Raw genomic sequence first — 21,052 nt, 5'->3', positions numbered from 1 at the left:
CAAGATTAAAATGGGGTCAGATTTAACTGTGAGAGATGAGTAGTGGTTAAAAGAATGAGACATAAAAGAAGATTGGTTTAAATAGATTTGGTTTATATACAAGGTTAACATAAAAGACTTTAAAACAACACGATAAAACTAGGTAAATGCTGTTAAAAGAATACAGTTCATTTGTCCATACCCTAAAAACAGTCCAAGAATCCTAGTGTGTTGATAAGTCCAATGTGAGTGTCCACCATTGTATATACAATCCACAGAAAGTGTAATCCAAAGTTTGCAGGTGGTGAATGGAAAGGTGAGCTCTAAAATTAGCAAACTCCTTAATCCAACAGTTTGGTGACTGTCCTTTGTTTGTCATGCTGCTCTCTTATACAGTTGTACTTCCTGCTTCCTGTCATGTGTCTAGTCACATGGCAGGCCAACCATCCATTTATTTAAGACACACACACACTTAAAATGTTAAGAGCAATAAAATGGCCTAAAAAAACATGTAAAACACTTAACACTCTATAATACATTTAAATGATTGTAATAAATAGAGCGGTAAAACACGTCTTTCTAAAAGCCAGCATATTATATAAATAGTGAAGAAAAGGCAAAAGCTTACAGCACCTGGTATTCCCAGGCGGTCTCCCATCCAAGTACTAACCAGGCCCGACGCTGCTTTGCTTCCGAGATCAGACGAGATCGGGCGGTCTCAGCGCAGTATGGCCGTAAGCGAGGGCTGCTCCAAAAAGTGGGCTATTTAAAGATCAGCCTCCGTAAAAGCCAGCATATTATATAAATAGTGAAGAAAAGGCAAAAGCTTACAGCACCTGGTATTCCCAGGCGGTCTCCCATCTAAGTACTAACCAGGCCCGACGCTGCTTTGCTTCCGAGATCAGACGAGATCGGGCGCTCTCAGCGCAGTATGGCCGTAAGCGAGTACTGCTCCAAAAAGTGGGCTATTTATAGATCAGCCTCCGTAAAAGCCATCATATTATATAAATAGTGAAGAAAAGGCAAAAGCTTACAGCACCTGGTATTCCCAGGCGGTCTCCCATCCAGAGTTACAAGATTAAAATGGGGTCAGATTTAACTGTGAGAGATGACTAGTGGTTAAAAGAATGAGACATAAAAGAAGATTGGTTTAAATAGATTTGGTTTATATACAAGGTTCACATAAAAAGACTTTAAAACAACACGATAAAACTAGGTAAATGCTGTTAAAAGAATACAGTTCATTTGTCCATACCCTAAAAACAGTCCAAGAATCCCAGTGTGTTGATAAGTCCAATGTGAGTGTCCACCATTGTATATACAATCCACAGAAAGTGTAATCCAAAGTTTGCAGGTGGTGAATGGAAAGGTGAGCTCTAAAATTAGCAAACTCCTTAATCCAACAGTTTGGTGACTGTCCTTTGTATGTCATGCTGCTCTCTTATACAGTTGTACTTCCTGCTTCCTGTCATGTGTCTAGTCACATGGCAGGCCAACCATCCATTTATTTAAGACACACACACACTTAAAATGTTAAGAGCAATAAAATGGCCTAAAAAAACATGTAAAACACTTAACACTCTATAATACATTTAAATGATTGTAATAAATAGAGCGGTAAAACACGTCTTTCTAAAAGCCAGCATATTATATAAATAGTGAAGAAAAGGCAAAAGCTTACAGCACCTGGTATTCCCAGGCGGTCTGCCATCCAAGTACTAACCAGGCCCGACGCTGCTTTGCTTCCGAGATCAGACGAGATCGGGCGGTCTCAGCGCAGTATGGCCGTAAGCGAGTACTGCTCCAAAAAGTGGGCTATTTATAGATCAGCCTCCGTAAAAGCCATCTTATTATATAAATAGTGAAGAAAAGGCAAAAGCTTACAGCACCTGGTATTCCCAGGGGGTCTCCCATCCAAGTACTAACCAGGCCCGACGCTGCTTTGCTTCCGAGATCGGGCGCACTCAGCGCAGTATGGCCGTAAGCGAGGACTGCTCCAAAAAGTGGGTTATTTATAGATCAGCCTCCGTAAAAGCCATCATATTATATAAATAGTGAAGAAAAGGCAAAAGTTTACAGCACCTGGTATTCCCAGGCGGTCTCCCATCCAGAGTTACAACATTAAAATGGGGTCAGAATTAACTGTGAGAGATGACTAGTGGTTAAAAGAATGAGACATAAAAGAAGATTGGTTTAAATAGATTTGGTTTTTATACAAGGTTCACATAAAAGACTTTAAAACAACACGATAAAACTAGGTAAATGCTGTTAAAAGAATACAGTTCATTTGTCCATACCCTAAAAACAGTCCAAGAATCCCAGTGTGTTGATAAGTCCAATGTGAGTGTCCACCATTGTATATACAATCCACAGAAAGTGTAATCCAAAGTTTGCAGGTGGTGAATGGAAAGGTGAGCTCTAAAATTAGCAACTCCTTAATCCAACAGTTTGGTGACTTTTTTTGTCATGCTGCTCTCTTATACAGTTGTACTTCCTGCTTCCTGTCATGTGTCTAGTCACATGGCAGGCCAACCATCCATTTATTAAAGACACACACACACTTAAAATGTTAAGAGTAATAAAATGGCCTAAAAAACATGTAAAACACTTAACACTCTATAATACATTTAAATGATTGTAATAAATAGAGCGGTAAAACAAGTCTTTCTAAAAGCCAGCATATTATATAAATAGTGAAGAAAAGGCAAAAGCTTACAGCACCTGGTATTCCCAGGCGGTCTCCCATCCAAGTACTAACCAGGCCCGACGCTGCATTGCTTCCGAGATCAGACGAGATCGGGCGGTCTCAGCGCAGTATGGCCGTAAGCGAGGGCGCTCCAAAAAGTGGGCTATTTAAAGATCAGCCTCCGTAAAAGCCAGCATATTATATAAATAGTGAAGAAAAGGCAAAAGCTTACAGCACCTGGTATTCCCAGGCGGTCTCCCATCTAAGTACTAACCAGGCCCGACGCTGCTTTGCTTCCGAGATCAGACGAGATCGGGCGCTCTCAGCGCAGTATGGCCGTAAGCGAGTACTGCTCCAAAAAGTGGGCTATTTATAGATCAGCCTCCGTAAAAGCCATCATATTATATAAATAGTGAAGAAAAGGCAAAAGCTTACAGCACCTGGTATTCCCAGGCGGTCTCCCATCCAGAGTTACAAGATTAAAATGGGGTCAGATTTAACTGTGAGAGATGACTAGTGGTTAAAAGAATGAGACATAAAAGAAGATTGGTTTAAATAGATTTGGTTTATATACAAGGTTCACATAAAAAGACTTTAAAACAACACGATAAAACTAGGTAAATGCTGTTAAAAGAATACAGTTCATTTGTCCATACCCTAAAAACAGTCCAAGAATCCCAGTGTGTTGATAAGTCCAATGTGAGTGTCCACCATTGTATATACAATCCACAGAAAGTGTAATCCAAAGTTTGCAGGTGGTGAATGGAAAGGTGAGCTCTAAAATTAGCAAACTCCTTAATCCAACAGTTTGGTGACTGTCCTTTGTATGTCATGCTGCTCTCTTATACAGTTGTACTTCCTGCTTCCTGTCATGTGTCTAGTCACATGGCAGGCCAACCATCCATTTATTTAAGACACACACACACTTAAAATGTTAAGAGCAATAAAATGGCCTAAAAAAACATGTAAAACACTTAACACTCTATAATACATTTAAATGATTGTAATAAATAGAGCGGTAAAACACGTCTTTCTAAAAGCCAGCATATTATATAAATAGTGAAGAAAAGGCAAAAGCTTACAGCACCTGGTATTCCCAGGCGGTCTCCCATCCAAGTACTAACCAGGCCCGACGCTGCTTTGCTTCCGAGATCAGACGAGATTGGGCGGTCTCAGCGCGGTATGGCCGTAAGCGAGGGCTGCTCCAAAAAGTGGCCTATTTAAAGATCAGCCTCCGTAAAAGCCAGCATATTATATAAATAGTGAAGAAAAGGCAAAAGCTTACAGCACCTGGTATTCCCAGGCGGTCTCCCATCCAGAGTTACAAGATTAAAATGGGGTCAGATTTAACTGTGAGAGATGAGTAGTGGTTAAAAGAATGAGACATAAAAGAAGATTGGTTTAAATAGATTTGGTTTATATACAAGGTTAACATAAAAGACTTTAAAACAACACGATAAAACTAGGTAAATGCTGTTAAAAGAATACAGTTCATTTGTCCATACCCTAAAAACAGTCCAAGAATCCTAGTGTGTTGATAAGTCCAATGTGAGTGTCCACCATTGTATATACAATCCACAGAAAGTGTAATCCAAAGTTTGCAGGTGGTGAATGGAAAGGTGAGCTCTAAAATTAGCAAACTCCTTAATCCAACAGTTTGGTGACTGTCCTTTGTTTGTCATGCTGCTCTCTTATACAGTTGTACTTCCTGCTTCCTGTCATGTGTCTAGTCACATGGCAGGCCAACCATCCATTTATTTAAGACACACACACACTTAAAATGTTAAGAGCAATAAAATGGCCTAAAAAAACATGTAAAACACTTAACACTCTATAATACATTTAAATGATTGTAATAAATAGAGCGGTAAAACACGTCTTTCTAAAAGCCAGCATATTATATAAATAGTGAAGAAAAGGCAAAAGCTTACAGCACCTGGTATTCCCAGGCGGTCTCCCTTCCAGAGTTACAAGATTAAAATGGGGTCAGATTTAACTGTGAGAGATGACTAGTGGTTAAAAGAATGAGACATAAAAGAAGATTGGTTTAAATAGATTTGGTTTATATACAAGGTTCACATAAAAGACTTTAAAACAACACGATAAAACTAGGTAAATGCTGTTAAAAGAATACAGTTCATTTGTCCATACCCTAAAAACAGTCCAAGAATCCCAGTGTGTTGATAAGTCCAATGTGAGTGTCCACCATTGTATATACAATCCACAGAAAGTGTAATCCAAAGTTTGCAGGTGGTGAATGGAAAGGTGAGCTCTAAAATTAGCAACTCCTTAATCCAACAGTTTGGTGACTTTTTTTGTCATGCTGCTCTCTTATACAGTTGTACTTCCTGCTTCCTGTCATGTGTCTAGTCACATGGCAGGCCAACCATCCATTTATTAAAGACACACACACACTTAAAATGTTAAGAGTAATAAAATGGCCTAAAAAACATGTAAAACACTTAACACTCTATAATACATTTAAATGATTGTAATAAATAGAGCGGTAAAACACGTCTTTCTAAAAGCCAGCATATTATATAAATAGTGAAGAAAAGGCAAAAGCTTACAGCACCTGGTATTCCCAGGCGGTCTCCCATCCAAGTACTAACCAGGCCCGACGCTGCTTTGCTTCCGAGATCAGACGAGATCGGGCGGTCTCAGCGCAGTATGGCCGTAAGCGAGGGCTGCTCCAAAAAGTGGGCTATTTAAAGATCAGCCTCCGTAAAAGCCAGCATATTATATAAATAGTGAAGAAAAGGCAAAAGCTTACAGCACCTGGTATTCCCAGGCGGTCTCCCATCCAGAGTTACAAGATTAAAATGGGGTCAGATTTAACTGTGAGAGATGAGTAGTGGTTAAAAGAATGAGACATAAAAGAAGATTGGTTTAAATAGATTTGGTTTATATACAAGGTTAACATAAAAGACTTTAAAACAACACGATAAAACTAGGTAAATGCTGTTAAAAGAATACAGTTCATTTGTCCATACCCTAAAAACAGTCCAAGAATCCTAGTGTGTTGATAAGTCCAATGTGAGTGTCCACCATTGTATATACAATCCACAGAAAGTGTAATCCAAAGTTTGCAGGTGGTGAATGGAAAGGTGAGCTCTAAAATTAGCAAACTCCTTAATCCAACAGTTTGGTGACTGTCCTTTGTATGTCATGCTGCTCTCTTATACAGTTGTACTTCCTGCTTCCTGTCATGTGTCTAGTCACATGGCAGGCCAACCATCCATTTATTTAAGACACACACACACTTAAAATGTTAAGAGCAATAAAATGGCCTAAAAAAACATGTAAAACACTTAACACTCTATAATACATTTAAATGATTGTAATAAATAGAGCGGTAAAACACGTCTTTCTAAAAGCCAGCATATTATATAAATAGTGAAGAAAAGGCAAAAGCTTACAGCACCTGGTATTCCCAGGCGGTCTGCCATCCAAGTACTAACCAGGCCCGACGCTGCTTTGCTTCCGAGATCAGACGAGATCGGGCGGTCTCAGCGCAGTATGGCCGTAAGCGAGTACTGCTCCAAAAAGTGGGCTATTTATAGATCAGCCTCCGTAAAAGCCATCTTATTATATAAATAGTGAAGAAAAGGCAAAAGCTTACAGCACCTGGTATTCCCAGGGGGTCTCCCATCCAAGTACTAACCAGGCCCGACGCTGCTTTGCTTCCGAGATCGGGCGCACTCAGCGCAGTATGGCCGTAAGCGAGGACTGCTCCAAAAAGTGGGTTATTTATAGATCAGCCTCCGTAAAAGCCATCATATTATATAAATAGTGAAGAAAAGGCAAAAGTTTACAGCACCTGGTATTCCCAGGCGGTCTCCCATCCAGAGTTACAACATTAAAATGGGGTCAGAATTAACTGTGAGAGATGACTAGTGGTTAAAAGAATGAGACATAAAAGAAGATTGGTTTAAATAGATTTGGTTTTTATACAAGGTTCACATAAAAGACTTTAAAACAACACGATAAAACTAGGTAAATGCTGTTAAAAGAATACAGTTCATTTGTCCATACCCTAAAAACAGTCCAAGAATCCCAGTGTGTTGATAAGTCCAATGTGAGTGTCCACCATTGTATATACAATCCACAGAAAGTGTAATCCAAAGTTTGCAGGTGGTGAATGGAAAGGTGAGCTCTAAAATTAGCAACTCCTTAATCCAACAGTTTGGTGACTTTTTTTGTCATGCTGCTCTCTTATACAGTTGTACTTCCTGCTTCCTGTCATGTGTCTAGTCACATGGCAGGCCAACCATCCATTTATTAAAGACACACACACACTTAAAATGTTAAGAGTAATAAAATGGCCTAAAAAACATGTAAAACACTTAACACTCTATAATACATTTAAATGATTGTAATAAATAGAGCGGTAAAACAAGTCTTTCTAAAAGCCAGCATATTATATAAATAGTGAAGAAAAGGCAAAAGCTTACAGCACCTGGTATTCCCAGGCGGTCTCCCATCCAAGTACTAACCAGGCCCGACGCTGCATTGCTTCCGAGATCAGACGAGATCGGGCGGTCTCAGCGCAGTATGGCCGTAAGCGAGGGCGCTCCAAAAAGTGGGCTATTTAAAGATCAGCCTCCGTAAAAGCCAGCATATTATATAAATAGTGAAGAAAAGGCAAAAGCTTACAGCACCTGGTATTCCCAGGCGGTCTCCCATCTAAGTACTAACCAGGCCCGACGCTGCTTTGCTTCCGAGATCAGACGAGATCGGGCGCTCTCAGCGCAGTATGGCCGTAAGCGAGTACTGCTCCAAAAAGTGGGCTATTTATAGATCAGCCTCCGTAAAAGCCATCATATTATATAAATAGTGAAGAAAAGGCAAAAGCTTACAGCACCTGGTATTCCCAGGCGGTCTCCCATCCAGAGTTACAAGATTAAAATGGGGTCAGATTTAACTGTGAGAGATGACTAGTGGTTAAAAGAATGAGACATAAAAGAAGATTGGTTTAAATAGATTTGGTTTATATACAAGGTTCACATAAAAAGACTTTAAAACAACACGATAAAACTAGGTAAATGCTGTTAAAAGAATACAGTTCATTTGTCCATACCCTAAAAACAGTCCAAGAATCCCAGTGTGTTGATAAGTCCAATGTGAGTGTCCACCATTGTATATACAATCCACAGAAAGTGTAATCCAAAGTTTGCAGGTGGTGAATGGAAAGGTGAGCTCTAAAATTAGCAAACTCCTTAATCCAACAGTTTGGTGACTGTCCTTTGTATGTCATGCTGCTCTCTTATACAGTTGTACTTCCTGCTTCCTGTCATGTGTCTAGTCACATGGCAGGCCAACCATCCATTTATTTAAGACACACACACACTTAAAATGTTAAGAGCAATAAAATGGCCTAAAAAAACATGTAAAACACTTAACACTCTATAATACATTTAAATGATTGTAATAAATAGAGCGGTAAAACACGTCTTTCTAAAAGCCAGCATATTATATAAATAGTGAAGAAAAGGCAAAAGCTTACAGCACCTGGTATTCCCAGGCGGTCTCCCATCCAAGTACTAACCAGGCCCGACGCTGCTTTGCTTCCGAGATCAGACGAGATTGGGCGGTCTCAGCGCGGTATGGCCGTAAGCGAGGGCTGCTCCAAAAAGTGGCCTATTTAAAGATCAGCCTCCGTAAAAGCCAGCATATTATATAAATAGTGAAGAAAAGGCAAAAGCTTACAGCACCTGGTATTCCCAGGCGGTCTCCCATCCAGAGTTACAAGATTAAAATGGGGTCAGATTTAACTGTGAGAGATGAGTAGTGGTTAAAAGAATGAGACATAAAAGAAGATTGGTTTAAATAGATTTGGTTTATATACAAGGTTAACATAAAAGACTTTAAAACAACACGATAAAACTAGGTAAATGCTGTTAAAAGAATACAGTTCATTTGTCCATACCCTAAAAACAGTCCAAGAATCCTAGTGTGTTGATAAGTCCAATGTGAGTGTCCACCATTGTATATACAATCCACAGAAAGTGTAATCCAAAGTTTGCAGGTGGTGAATGGAAAGGTGAGCTCTAAAATTAGCAAACTCCTTAATCCAACAGTTTGGTGACTGTCCTTTGTTTGTCATGCTGCTCTCTTATACAGTTGTACTTCCTGCTTCCTGTCATGTGTCTAGTCACATGGCAGGCCAACCATCCATTTATTTAAGACACACACACACTTAAAATGTTAAGAGCAATAAAATGGCCTAAAAAAACATGTAAAACACTTAACACTCTATAATACATTTAAATGATTGTAATAAATAGAGCGGTAAAACACGTCTTTCTAAAAGCCAGCATATTATATAAATAGTGAAGAAAAGGCAAAAGCTTACAGCACCTGGTATTCCCAGGCGGTCTCCCTTCCAGAGTTACAAGATTAAAATGGGGTCAGATTTAACTGTGAGAGATGACTAGTGGTTAAAAGAATGAGACATAAAAGAAGATTGGTTTAAATAGATTTGGTTTATATACAAGGTTCACATAAAAGACTTTAAAACAACACGATAAAACTAGGTAAATGCTGTTAAAAGAATACAGTTCATTTGTCCATACCCTAAAAACAGTCCAAGAATCCCAGTGTGTTGATAAGTCCAATGTGAGTGTCCACCATTGTATATACAATCCACAGAAAGTGTAATCCAAAGTTTGCAGGTGGTGAATGGAAAGGTGAGCTCTAAAATTAGCAACTCCTTAATCCAACAGTTTGGTGACTTTTTTTGTCATGCTGCTCTCTTATACAGTTGTACTTCCTGCTTCCTGTCATGTGTCTAGTCACATGGCAGGCCAACCATCCATTTATTAAAGACACACACACACTTAAAATGTTAAGAGTAATAAAATGGCCTAAAAAACATGTAAAACACTTAACACTCTATAATACATTTAAATGATTGTAATAAATAGAGCGGTAAAACACGTCTTTCTAAAAGCCAGCATATTATATAAATAGTGAAGAAAAGGCAAAAGCTTACAGCACCTGGTATTCCCAGGCGGTCTCCCATCCAAGTACTAACCAGGCCCGACGCTGCTTTGCTTCCGAGATCAGACGAGATCGGGCGGTCTCAGCGCAGTATGGCCGTAAGCGAGGGCTGCTCCAAAAAGTGGGCTATTTAAAGATCAGCCTCCGTAAAAGCCAGCATATTATATAAATAGTGAAGAAAAGGCAAAAGCTTACAGCACCTGGTATTCCCAGGCGGTCTCCCATCCAGAGTTACAAGATTAAAATGGGGTCAGATTTAACTGTGAGAGATGAGTAGTGGTTAAAAGAATGAGACATAAAAGAAGATTGGTTTAAATAGATTTGGTTTATATACAAGGTTAACATAAAAGACTTTAAAACAACACGATAAAACTAGGTAAATGCTGTTAAAAGAATACAGTTCATTTGTCCATACCCTAAAAACAGTCCAAGAATCCTAGTGTGTTGATAAGTCCAATGTGAGTGTCCACCATTGTATATACAATCCACAGAAAGTGTAATCCAAAGTTTGCAGGTGGTGAATGGAAAGGTGAGCTCTAAAATTAGCAAACTCCTTAATCCAACAGTTTGGTGACTGTCCTTTGTTTGTCATGCTGCTCTCTTATACAGTTGTACTTCCTGCTTCCTGTCATGTGTCTAGTCACATGGCAGGCCAACCATCCATTTATTTAAGACACACACACACTTAAAATGTTAAGAGCAATAAAATGGCCTAAAAAAACATGTAAAACACTTAACACTCTATAATACATTTAAATGATTGTAATAAATAGAGCGGTAAAACACGTCTTTCTAAAAGCCAGCATATTATATAAATAGTGAAGAAAAGGCAAAAGCTTACAGCACCTGGTATTCCCAGGCGGTCTCCCATCCAAGTACTAACCAGGCCCGACGCTGCTTTGCTTCCGAGATCAGACGAGATCGGGCGGTCTCAGCGCAGTATGGCCGTAAGCGAGGGCTGCTCCAAAAAGTGGGCTATTTAAAGATCAGCCTCCGTAAAAGCCAGCATATTATATAAATAGTGAAGAAAAGGCAAAAGCTTACAGCACCTGGTATTCCCAGGCGGTCTCCCATCTAAGTACTAACCAGGCCCGACGCTGCTTTGCTTCCGAGATCAGACGAGATCGGGCGCTCTCAGCGCAGTATGGCCGTAAGCGAGTACTGCTCCAAAAAGTGGGCTATTTATAGATCAGCCTCCGTAAAAGCCATCATATTATATAAATAGTGAAGAAAAGGCAAAAGCTTACAGCACCTGGTATTCCCAGGCGGTCTCCCATCCAGAGTTACAAGATTAAAATGGGGTCAGATTTAACTGTGAGAGATGACTAGTGGTTAAAAGAATGAGACATAAAAGAAGATTGGTTTAAATAGATTTGGTTTATATACAAGGTTCACATAAAAAGACTTTAAAACAACACGATAAAACTAGGTAAATGCTGTTAAAAGAATACAGTTCATTTGTCCATACCCTAAAAACAGTCCAAGAATCCCAGTGTGTTGATAAGTCCAATGTGAGTGTCCACCATTGTATATACAATCCACAGAAAGTGTAATCCAAAGTTTGCAGGTGGTGAATGGAAAGGTGAGCTCTAAAATTAGCAAACTCCTTAATCCAACAGTTTGGTGACTGTCCTTTGTATGTCATGCTGCTCTCTTATACAGTTGTACTTCCTGCTTCCTGTCATGTGTCTAGTCACATGGCAGGCCAACCATCCATTTATTTAAGACACACACACACTTAAAATGTTAAGAGCAATAAAATGGCCTAAAAAAACATGTAAAACACTTAACACTCTATAATACATTTAAATGATTGTAATAAATAGAGCGGTAAAACACGTCTTTCTAAAAGCCAGCATATTATATAAATAGTGAAGAAAAGGCAAAAGCTTACAGCACCTGGTATTCCCAGGCGGTCTGCCATCCAAGTACTAACCAGGCCCGACGCTGCTTTGCTTCCGAGATCAGACGAGATCGGGCGGTCTCAGCGCAGTATGGCCGTAAGCGAGTACTGCTCCAAAAAGTGGGCTATTTATAGATCAGCCTCCGTAAAAGCCATCTTATTATATAAATAGTGAAGAAAAGGCAAAAGCTTACAGCACCTGGTATTCCCAGGGGGTCTCCCATCCAAGTACTAACCAGGCCCGACGCTGCTTTGCTTCCGAGATCGGGCGCACTCAGCGCAGTATGGCCGTAAGCGAGGACTGCTCCAAAAAGTGGGTTATTTATAGATCAGCCTCCGTAAAAGCCATCATATTATATAAATAGTGAAGAAAAGGCAAAAGTTTACAGCACCTGGTATTCCCAGGCGGTCTCCCATCCAGAGTTACAACATTAAAATGGGGTCAGAATTAACTGTGAGAGATGACTAGTGGTTAAAAGAATGAGACATAAAAGAAGATTGGTTTAAATAGATTTGGTTTTTATACAAGGTTCACATAAAAGACTTTAAAACAACACGATAAAACTAGGTAAATGCTGTTAAAAGAATACAGTTCATTTGTCCATACCCTAAAAACAGTCCAAGAATCCCAGTGTGTTGATAAGTCCAATGTGAGTGTCCACCATTGTATATACAATCCACAGAAAGTGTAATCCAAAGTTTGCAGGTGGTGAATGGAAAGGTGAGCTCTAAAATTAGCAACTCCTTAATCCAACAGTTTGGTGACTTTTTTTGTCATGCTGCTCTCTTATACAGTTGTACTTCCTGCTTCCTGTCATGTGTCTAGTCACATGGCAGGCCAACCATCCATTTATTAAAGACACACACACACTTAAAATGTTAAGAGTAATAAAATGGCCTAAAAAACATGTAAAACACTTAACACTCTATAATACATTTAAATGATTGTAATAAATAGAGCGGTAAAACAAGTCTTTCTAAAAGCCAGCATATTATATAAATAGTGAAGAAAAGGCAAAAGCTTACAGCACCTGGTATTCCCAGGCGGTCTCCCATCCAAGTACTAACCAGGCCCGACGCTGCATTGCTTCCGAGATCAGACGAGATCGGGCGGTCTCAGCGCAGTATGGCCGTAAGCGAGGGCGCTCCAAAAAGTGGGCTATTTAAAGATCAGCCTCCGTAAAAGCCAGCATATTATATAAATAGTGAAGAAAAGGCAAAAGCTTACAGCACCTGGTATTCCCAGGCGGTCTCCCATCTAAGTACTAACCAGGCCCGACGCTGCTTTGCTTCCGAGATCAGACGAGATCGGGCGCTCTCAGCGCAGTATGGCCGTAAGCGAGTACTGCTCCAAAAAGTGGGCTATTTATAGATCAGCCTCCGTAAAAGCCATCATATTATATAAATAGTGAAGAAAAGGCAAAAGCTTACAGCACCTGGTATTCCCAGGCGGTCTCCCATCCAGAGTTACAAGATTAAAATGGGGTCAGATTTAACTGTGAGAGATGACTAGTGGTTAAAAGAATGAGACATAAAAGAAGATTGGTTTAAATAGATTTGGTTTATATACAAGGTTCACATAAAAAGACTTTAAAACAACACGATAAAACTAGGTAAATGCTGTTAAAAGAATACAGTTCATTTGTCCATACCCTAAAAACAGTCCAAGAATCCCAGTGTGTTGATAAGTCCAATGTGAGTGTCCACCATTGTATATACAATCCACAGAAAGTGTAATCCAAAGTTTGCAGGTGGTGAATGGAAAGGTGAGCTCTAAAATTAGCAAACTCCTTAATCCAACAGTTTGGTGACTGTCCTTTGTATGTCATGCTGCTCTCTTATACAGTTGTACTTCCTGCTTCCTGTCATGTGTCTAGTCACATGGCAGGCCAACCATCCATTTATTTAAGACACACACACACTTAAAATGTTAAGAGCAATAAAATGGCCTAAAAAAACATGTAAAACACTTAACACTCTATAATACATTTAAATGATTGTAATAAATAGAGCGGTAAAACACGTCTTTCTAAAAGCCAGCATATTATATAAATAGTGAAGAAAAGGCAAAAGCTTACAGCACCTGGTATTCCCAGGCGGTCTCCCATCCAAGTACTAACCAGGCCCGACGCTGCTTTGCTTCCGAGATCAGACGAGATTGGGCGGTCTCAGCGCGGTATGGCCGTAAGCGAGGGCTGCTCCAAAAAGTGGCCTATTTAAAGATCAGCCTCCGTAAAAGCCAGCATATTATATAAATAGTGAAGAAAAGGCAAAAGCTTACAGCACCTGGTATTCCCAGGCGGTCTCCCATCCAGAGTTACAAGATTAAAATGGGGTCAGATTTAACTGTGAGAGATGAGTAGTGGTTAAAAGAATGAGACATAAAAGAAGATTGGTTTAAATAGATTTGGTTTATATACAAGGTTAACATAAAAGACTTTAAAACAACACGATAAAACTAGGTAAATGCTGTTAAAAGAATACAGTTCATTTGTCCATACCCTAAAAACAGTCCAAGAATCCTAGTGTGTTGATAAGTCCAATGTGAGTGTCCACCATTGTATATACAATCCACAGAAAGTGTAATCCAAAGTTTGCAGGTGGTGAATGGAAAGGTGAGCTCTAAAATTAGCAAACTCCTTAATCCAACAGTTTGGTGACTGTCCTTTGTTTGTCATGCTGCTCTCTTATACAGTTGTACTTCCTGCTTCCTGTCATGTGTCTAGTCACATGGCAGGCCAACCATCCATTTATTTAAGACACACACACACTTAAAATGTTAAGAGCAATAAAATGGCCTAAAAAAACATGTAAAACACTTAACACTCTATAATACATTTAAATGATTGTAATAAATAGAGCGGTAAAACACGTCTTTCTAAAAGCCAGCATATTATATAAATAGTGAAGAAAAGGCAAAAGCTTACAGCACCTGGTATTCCCAGGCGGTCTCCCTTCCAGAGTTACAAGATTAAAATGGGGTCAGATTTAACTGTGAGAGATGACTAGTGGTTAAAAGAATGAGACATAAAAGAAGATTGGTTTAAATAGATTTGGTTTATATACAAGGTTCACATAAAAGACTTTAAAACAACACGATAAAACTAGGTAAATGCTGTTAAAAGAATACAGTTCATTTGTCCATACCCTAAAAACAGTCCAAGAATCCCAGTGTGTTGATAAGTCCAATGTGAGTGTCCACCATTGTATATACAATCCACAGAAAGTGTAATCCAAAGTTTGCAGGTGGTGAATGGAAAGGTGAGCTCTAAAATTAGCAACTCCTTAATCCAACAGTTTGGTGACTTTTTTTGTCATGCTGCTCTCTTATACAGTTGTACTTCCTGCTTCCTGTCATGTGTCTAGTCACATGGCAGGCCAACCATCCATTTATTAAAGACACACACACACTTAAAATGTTAAGAGTAATAAAATGGCCTAAAAAACATGTAAAACACTTAACACTCTATAATACATTTAAATGATTGTAATAAATAGAGCGGTAAAACACGTCTTTCTAAAAGCCAGCATATTATATAAATAGTGAAGAAAAGGCAAAAGCTTACAGCACCTGGTATTCCCAGGCGGTCTCCCATCCAAGTACTAACCAGGCCCGACGCTGCTTTGCTTCCGAGATCAGACGAGATCGGGCGGTCTCAGCGCAGTATGGCCGTAAGCGAGGGCTGCTCCAAAAAGTGGGCTATTTAAAGATCAGCCTCCGTAAAAGCCAGCATATTATATAAATAGTGAAGAAAAGGCAAAAGCTTACAGCACCTGGTATTCCCAGGCGGTCTCCCATCCAGAGTTACAAGATTAAAATGGGGTCAGATTTAACTGTGAGAGATGAGTAGTGGTTAAAAGAATGAGACATAAAAGAAGATTGGTTTAAATAGATTTGGTTTATATACAAGGTTAACATAAAAGACTTTAAAACAACACGATAAAACTAGGTAAATGCTGTTAAAAGAATACAGTTCATTTGTCCATACCCTAAAAACAGTCCAAGAATCCTAGTGTGTTGATAAGTCCAATGTGAGTGTCCACCATTGTATATACAATCCACAGAAAGTGTAATCCAAAGTTTGCAGGTGGTGAATGGAAAGGTGAGCTCTAAAATTAGCAAACTCCTTAATCCAACAGTTTGGTGACTGTCCTTTGTTTGTCATGCTGCTCTCTTATACAGTTGTACTTCCTGCTTCCTGTCATGTGTCTAGTCACATGGCAGGCCAACCATCCATTTATTTAAGACACACACACACTTAAAATGTTAAGAGCAATAAAATGGCCTAAAAAAACATGTAAAACACTTAACACTCTATAATACATTTAAATGATTGTAATAAATAGAGCGGTAAAACACGTCTTTCTAAAAGCCAGCATATTATATAAATAGTGAAGAAAAGGCAAAAGCTTACAGCACCTGGTATTCCCAGGCGGTCTCCCATCCAAGTACTAACCAGGCCCGACGCTGCTTTGCTTCCGAGATCAGACGAGATCGGGCGGTCTCAGCGCAGTATGGCCGTAAGCGAGGGCTGCTCCAAAAAGTGGGCTATTTAAAGATCAGCCTCCGTAAAAGCCAGCATATTATATAAATAGTGAAGAAAAGGCAAAAGCTTACAGCACCTGGTATTCCCAGGCGGTCTCCCATCTAAGTACTAACCAGGCCCGACGCTGCTTTGCTTCCGAGATCAGACGAGATCGGGCGCTCTCAGCGCAGTATGGCCGTAAGCGAGTACTGCTCCAAAAAGTGGGCTATTTATAGATCAGCCTCCGTAAAAGCCATCATATTATATAAATAGTGAAGAAAAGGCAAAAGCTTACAGCACCTGGTATTCCCAGGCGGTCTCCCATCCAGAGTTACAAGATTAAAATGGGGTCAGATTTAACTGTGAGAGATGACTAGTGGTTAAAAGAATGAGACATAAAAGAAGATTGGTTTAAATAGATTTGGTTTATATACAAGGTTCACATAAAAAGACTTTAAAACAACACGATAAAACTAGGTAAATGCTGTTAAAAGAATACAGTTCATTTGTCCATACCCTAAAAACAGTCCAAGAATCCCAGTGTGTTGATAAGTCCAATGTGAGTGTCCACCATTGTATATACAATCCACAGAAAGTGTAATCCAAAGTTTGCAGGTGGTGAATGGAAAGGTGAGCTCTAAAATTAGCAAACTCCTTAATCCAACAGTTTGGTGACTGTCCTTTGTATGTCATGCTGCTCTCTTATACAGTTGTACTTCCTGCTTCCTGTCATGTGTCTAGTCACATGGCAGGCCAACCATCCATTTATTTAAGACACACACACACTTAAAATGTTAAGAGCAATAAAATGGCCTAAAAAAACATGTAAAACACTTAACACTCTATAATACATTTAAATGATTGTAATAAATAGAGCGGTAAAACACGTCTTTCTAAAAGCCAGCATATTATATAAATAGTGAAGAAAAGGCAAAAGCTTACAGCACCTGGTATTCCCAGGCGGTCTGCCATCCAAGTACTAACCAGGCCCGACGCTGCTTTGCTTCCGAGATCAGACGAGATTGGGCGGTCTCAGCGCGGTATGGCCGTAAGCAAGGGCTACTCCAAAAAGTGGCCTATTTAAAGATCAGCCTCCGTAAAAGCCAGCATATTATATAAATAGTGAAGAAAAGGCAAAAGCTTACAGCACCTGGTATTCCCAGGCGGTCTCCCATCCAGAGTTACAAGATTAAAATGGGGTCAGATTTAACTGTGAGAGATGAGTAGTGGTTAAAAGAATGAGACATAAAAGAAGATTGGTTTAAATAGATTTGGTTTATATACAAGGTTCACATAAAAGACTTTAAAACAACACGATAAAACTAGGTAAATGCTGTTAAAAGAATACAGTTCATTTGTCCATACCCTAAAAACAGTCCAAGAATCCTAGTGTGTTGATAAGTCCAATGTGAGTGTCCACCATTGTATATACAATCCACAGAAAGTGTAATCCAAAGTTTGCAGGTGGTGAATGGAAAGGTGAGCTCTAAAATTAGCAAACTCCTTAATCCAACAGTTTGGTGACTGTCCTTTGTTTGTCATGCTGCTCTCTTATACAGTTGTACTTCCTGCTTCCTGTCATGTGTCTAGTCACATGGCAGGCCAACCATCCATTTATTTAAGACACACACACACTTAAAATGTTAAGAGCAATAAAATGGCCTAAAAAAACATGTAAAACACTTAACACTCTATAATACATTTAAATGATTGTAATAAATAGAGCGGTAAAACACGTCTTTCTAAAAGCCAGCATATTATATAAATAGTGAAGAAAAGGCAAAAGCTTACAGCACCTGGTATTCCCAGGCGGTCTCCCTTCCAGAGTTACAAGATTAAAATGGGGTCAGATTTAACTGTGAGAGATGACTAGTGGTTAAAAGAATGAGACATAAAAGAAGATTGGTTTAAATAGATTTGGTTTATATACAAGGTTCACATAAAAGACTTTAAAACAACACGATAAAACTAGGTAAATGCTGTTAAAAGAATACAGTTCATTTGTCCATACCCTAAAAACAGTCCAAGAATCCCAGTGTGTTGATAAGTCCAATGTGAGTGTCCACCATTGTATATACAATCCACAGAAAGTGTAATCCAAAGTTTGCAGGTGGTGAATGGAAAGGTGAGCTCTAAAATTAGCAACTCCTTAATCCAACAGTTTGGTGACTTTTTTTGTCATGCTGCTCTCTTATACAGTTGTACTTCCTGCTTCCTGTCATGTGTCTAGTCACATGGCAGGCCAACCATCCATTTATTAAAGACACACACACACTTAAAATGTTAAGAGTAATAAAATGGCCTAAAAAACATGTAAAACACTTAACACTCTATAATACATTTAAATGATTGTAATAAATAGAGCGGTAAAACACGTCTTTCTAAAAGCCAGCATATTATATAAATAGTGAAGAAAAGGCAAAAGCTTACAGCACCTGGTATTCCCAGGCGGTCTCCCATCCAAGTACTAACCAGGCCCGACGCTGCTTTGCTTCCAAGATCAGACGAGATCGGGCGGTCTCAGCGCAGTATGGCCGTAAGCGAGGGCTGCTCCAAAAAGTGGGCTATTTAAAGATCAGCCTCCGTAAAAGCCAGCATATTATATAAATAGTGAAGAAAAGGCAAAAGCTTACAGCACCTGGTATTCCCAGGCGGTCTCCCATCCAGAGTTACAAGATTAAAATGGGGTCAGATTTAACTGTGAGAGATGAGTAGTGGTTAAAAGAATGAGACATAAAAGAAGATTGGTTTAAATAGATTTGGTTTATATACAAGGTTAACATAAAAGACTTTAAAACAACACGATAAAACTAGGTAAATGCTGTTAAAAGAATACAGTTCATTTGTCCATACCCTAAAAACAGTCCAAGAATCCTAGTGTGTTGATAAGTCCAATGTGAGTGTCCACCATTGTATATACAATCCACAGAAAGTGTAATCCAAAGTTTGCAGGTGGTGAATGGAAAGGTGAGCTCTAAAATTAGCAAACTCCTTAATCCAACAGTTTGGTGACTGTCCTTTGTTTGTCATGCTGCTCTCTTATACAGTTGTACTTCCTGCTTCCTGTCATGTGTCTAGTCACATGGCAGGCCAACCATCCATTTATTTAAGACACACACACACTTAAAATGTTAAGAGCAATAAAATGGCCTAAAAAAACATGTAAAACACTTAACACTCTATAATACATTTAAATGATTGTAATAAATAGAGCGGTAAAACACGTCTTTCTAAAAGCCAGCATATTATATAAATAGTGAAGAAAAGGCAAAAGCTTACAGCACCTGGTATTCCCAGGCGGTCTCCCATCCAAGTACTAACCAGGCCCGACGCTGCTTTGCTTCCGAGATCAGACGAGATCGGGCGGTCTCAGCGCAGTATGGCCGTAAGCGAGGGCTGCTCCAAAAAGTGGGCTATTTAAAGATCAGCCTCCGTAAAAGCCAGCATATTATATAAATAGTGAAGAAAAGGCAAAAGCTTACAGCACCTGGTATTCCCAGGCGGTCTCCCATCCAGAGTTACAAGATTAAAATGGGGTCAGATTTAACTGTGAGAGATGAGTAGTGGTTAAAAGAATGAGACATAAAAGAAGATTGGTTTAAATAGATTTGGTTTATATACAAGGTTAACATAAAAGACTTTAAAACAACACGATAAAACTAGGTAAATGCTGTTAAAAGAATACAGTTCATTTGTCCATACCCTAAAAACAGTCCAAGAATCCTAGTGTGTTGATAAGTCAAATGTGAGTGTCCACCATTGTATATACAATCCACAAAAAGTGTAATCCAAAGTTTGCAGGTGGTGAATGGAAAGGTGAGCTCTAAAATTAGCAAACTCCTTAATCCAACAGTTTGGTGACTGTCCTTTGTTTGTCATGCTGCTCTCTTATACAGTTGTACTTCCTGCTTCCTGTCATGTGTCTAGTCACATGGCAGGCCAACCATCCATTTATTTAAGACACACACACACTTAAAATGTTAAGAGCAATAAAATGGCCTAAAAAAACATGTAAAACACTTAACACTCTATAATACATTTAAATGATTGTAATAAATAGAGCGGTAAAACACGTCTTTCTAAAAGCCAGCATATTATATAAATAGTGAAGAAAAGGCAAAAGCTTACAGCACCTGGTATTCCCAGGCGGTCTCCCATCCAGAGTTACAAGATTAAAATGGGGTCAGATTTAACTGTGAGAGATGACTAGTGGTTAAAAGAATGAGACATAAAAGAAGATTGGTTTAAATAGATTTGGTTTATATACAAGGTTCACATAAAAGACTTTAAAACAACACGATAAAACTAGGTAAATGCTGTTAAAAGAATACAGTTCATTTGTCCATACCCTAAAAACAGTCCAAGAATCCCAGTGTGTTGATAAGTCCAATGTGAGTGTCCACCATTGTATATACAATCCACAGAAAGTGTAATCCAAAGTTTGCAGGTGGTGAATGGAAAGGTGAGCTCTAAAATTAGCAAACTCCTTAATCCAACAGTTTGGTGACTGTCCTTTGTTTGTCATGCTGCTCTCTTATACAGTTGTACTTCCTGCTTCCTGTCATGTGTCTAGTCACATGGCAGGCCAACCATCCATTTATTTAAGACACACACACACTTAAAATGTTAAGAGCAATAAAATGGCCTAAAAAAACAAGTAAAACACTTAACACTCTATAATACATTTAAATGATTGTAATAAATAGAGCGGTAAAACACGTCTTTCTAAAAGCCAGCATATTATATAAATAGTGAAGAAAAGGCAAAAGCTTACAGCACCTGGTATTCCCAGGCGGTCTCCCATCCAGAGTTACAAGATTAAAATGGGGTCAGATTTAACTGTGAGAGATGACTAGTGGTTAAAAGAATGAGACATAAAAGAAGATTGGTTTAAATAGATTTGGTTTATATACAAGGTTCACATAAAAGACTTTAAAACAACACGATAAAACTAGG

The 21,052-nt window shown here is 39.1% G+C and overlaps 24 non-coding genes and 3 pseudogenes across 24 annotated transcripts; all 27 read right to left on the bottom strand.

Moving 5' to 3' along the window:
* Positions 1 to 600: 600 nt before the first annotated feature.
* On the bottom strand, positions 601 to 719 carry LOC141310149 (5S ribosomal RNA). The gene has a single exon (XR_012347694.1). It is a non-coding gene; the product is annotated as a 5S ribosomal RNA (ribosomal RNA).
* Positions 720 to 803: 84 nt separating this feature from the next.
* On the bottom strand, positions 804 to 922 carry LOC141309885 (5S ribosomal RNA). The gene has a single exon (XR_012347432.1). It is a non-coding gene; the product is annotated as a 5S ribosomal RNA (ribosomal RNA).
* A 731-nt stretch (positions 923 to 1,653) lies between these two features.
* LOC141310359 (5S ribosomal RNA) lies at positions 1,654 to 1,772 on the bottom strand. The gene has a single exon (XR_012347903.1). It is a non-coding gene; the product is annotated as a 5S ribosomal RNA (ribosomal RNA).
* Positions 1,773 to 1,856: 84 nt separating this feature from the next.
* Positions 1,857 to 1,965, bottom strand: LOC141310498 (5S ribosomal RNA; annotated as a pseudogene).
* A 723-nt stretch (positions 1,966 to 2,688) lies between these two features.
* Positions 2,689 to 2,807, bottom strand: LOC141310398 (5S ribosomal RNA). The gene has a single exon (XR_012347943.1). It is a non-coding gene; the product is annotated as a 5S ribosomal RNA (ribosomal RNA).
* An 83-nt stretch (positions 2,808 to 2,890) lies between these two features.
* Positions 2,891 to 3,009, bottom strand: LOC141309884 (5S ribosomal RNA). The gene has a single exon (XR_012347431.1). It is a non-coding gene; the product is annotated as a 5S ribosomal RNA (ribosomal RNA).
* Positions 3,010 to 3,740: 731 nt separating this feature from the next.
* On the bottom strand, positions 3,741 to 3,859 carry LOC141310304 (5S ribosomal RNA). Its single transcript, XR_012347848.1, has one exon. It is a non-coding gene; the product is annotated as a 5S ribosomal RNA (ribosomal RNA).
* A 1,369-nt stretch (positions 3,860 to 5,228) lies between these two features.
* Positions 5,229 to 5,347, bottom strand: LOC141310146 (5S ribosomal RNA). Its single transcript, XR_012347692.1, has one exon. It is a non-coding gene; the product is annotated as a 5S ribosomal RNA (ribosomal RNA).
* A 730-nt stretch (positions 5,348 to 6,077) lies between these two features.
* Positions 6,078 to 6,196, bottom strand: LOC141310357 (5S ribosomal RNA). The gene has a single exon (XR_012347902.1). It is a non-coding gene; the product is annotated as a 5S ribosomal RNA (ribosomal RNA).
* An 84-nt stretch (positions 6,197 to 6,280) lies between these two features.
* On the bottom strand, positions 6,281 to 6,389 carry LOC141310497 (5S ribosomal RNA; annotated as a pseudogene).
* Positions 6,390 to 7,112: 723 nt separating this feature from the next.
* LOC141310397 (5S ribosomal RNA) lies at positions 7,113 to 7,231 on the bottom strand. The gene has a single exon (XR_012347942.1). It is a non-coding gene; the product is annotated as a 5S ribosomal RNA (ribosomal RNA).
* An 83-nt stretch (positions 7,232 to 7,314) lies between these two features.
* LOC141309883 (5S ribosomal RNA) lies at positions 7,315 to 7,433 on the bottom strand. The gene has a single exon (XR_012347430.1). It is a non-coding gene; the product is annotated as a 5S ribosomal RNA (ribosomal RNA).
* Positions 7,434 to 8,164: 731 nt separating this feature from the next.
* On the bottom strand, positions 8,165 to 8,283 carry LOC141310302 (5S ribosomal RNA). The gene has a single exon (XR_012347847.1). It is a non-coding gene; the product is annotated as a 5S ribosomal RNA (ribosomal RNA).
* Positions 8,284 to 9,652: 1,369 nt separating this feature from the next.
* Positions 9,653 to 9,771, bottom strand: LOC141310145 (5S ribosomal RNA). The gene has a single exon (XR_012347691.1). It is a non-coding gene; the product is annotated as a 5S ribosomal RNA (ribosomal RNA).
* A 730-nt stretch (positions 9,772 to 10,501) lies between these two features.
* On the bottom strand, positions 10,502 to 10,620 carry LOC141310144 (5S ribosomal RNA). Its single transcript, XR_012347690.1, has one exon. It is a non-coding gene; the product is annotated as a 5S ribosomal RNA (ribosomal RNA).
* Positions 10,621 to 10,704: 84 nt separating this feature from the next.
* On the bottom strand, positions 10,705 to 10,823 carry LOC141309881 (5S ribosomal RNA). Its single transcript, XR_012347429.1, has one exon. It is a non-coding gene; the product is annotated as a 5S ribosomal RNA (ribosomal RNA).
* Positions 10,824 to 11,554: 731 nt separating this feature from the next.
* LOC141310355 (5S ribosomal RNA) lies at positions 11,555 to 11,673 on the bottom strand. The gene has a single exon (XR_012347900.1). It is a non-coding gene; the product is annotated as a 5S ribosomal RNA (ribosomal RNA).
* An 84-nt stretch (positions 11,674 to 11,757) lies between these two features.
* LOC141310496 (5S ribosomal RNA) lies at positions 11,758 to 11,866 on the bottom strand (annotated as a pseudogene).
* A 723-nt stretch (positions 11,867 to 12,589) lies between these two features.
* LOC141310396 (5S ribosomal RNA) lies at positions 12,590 to 12,708 on the bottom strand. The gene has a single exon (XR_012347940.1). It is a non-coding gene; the product is annotated as a 5S ribosomal RNA (ribosomal RNA).
* An 83-nt stretch (positions 12,709 to 12,791) lies between these two features.
* Positions 12,792 to 12,910, bottom strand: LOC141309880 (5S ribosomal RNA). The gene has a single exon (XR_012347428.1). It is a non-coding gene; the product is annotated as a 5S ribosomal RNA (ribosomal RNA).
* A 731-nt stretch (positions 12,911 to 13,641) lies between these two features.
* LOC141310301 (5S ribosomal RNA) lies at positions 13,642 to 13,760 on the bottom strand. Its single transcript, XR_012347846.1, has one exon. It is a non-coding gene; the product is annotated as a 5S ribosomal RNA (ribosomal RNA).
* A 1,369-nt stretch (positions 13,761 to 15,129) lies between these two features.
* Positions 15,130 to 15,248, bottom strand: LOC141310143 (5S ribosomal RNA). The gene has a single exon (XR_012347689.1). It is a non-coding gene; the product is annotated as a 5S ribosomal RNA (ribosomal RNA).
* Positions 15,249 to 15,978: 730 nt separating this feature from the next.
* On the bottom strand, positions 15,979 to 16,097 carry LOC141310142 (5S ribosomal RNA). Its single transcript, XR_012347687.1, has one exon. It is a non-coding gene; the product is annotated as a 5S ribosomal RNA (ribosomal RNA).
* Positions 16,098 to 16,181: 84 nt separating this feature from the next.
* On the bottom strand, positions 16,182 to 16,300 carry LOC141309879 (5S ribosomal RNA). Its single transcript, XR_012347427.1, has one exon. It is a non-coding gene; the product is annotated as a 5S ribosomal RNA (ribosomal RNA).
* A 731-nt stretch (positions 16,301 to 17,031) lies between these two features.
* On the bottom strand, positions 17,032 to 17,150 carry LOC141310414 (5S ribosomal RNA). The gene has a single exon (XR_012347958.1). It is a non-coding gene; the product is annotated as a 5S ribosomal RNA (ribosomal RNA).
* A 1,369-nt stretch (positions 17,151 to 18,519) lies between these two features.
* LOC141310348 (5S ribosomal RNA) lies at positions 18,520 to 18,638 on the bottom strand. The gene has a single exon (XR_012347892.1). It is a non-coding gene; the product is annotated as a 5S ribosomal RNA (ribosomal RNA).
* A 730-nt stretch (positions 18,639 to 19,368) lies between these two features.
* Positions 19,369 to 19,487, bottom strand: LOC141310141 (5S ribosomal RNA). The gene has a single exon (XR_012347686.1). It is a non-coding gene; the product is annotated as a 5S ribosomal RNA (ribosomal RNA).
* Positions 19,488 to 21,052: the final 1,565 nt, after the last annotated feature.

This window comes from Garra rufa, unplaced genomic scaffold (assembly GCF_049309525.1).
Source record: "Garra rufa unplaced genomic scaffold, GarRuf1.0 hap1_unplaced_003, whole genome shotgun sequence".
Taxonomy (NCBI): Eukaryota; Metazoa; Chordata; class Actinopteri; order Cypriniformes; family Cyprinidae; genus Garra; species Garra rufa.
This window is presented reverse-complemented; position numbering and strand designations above follow the sequence as displayed.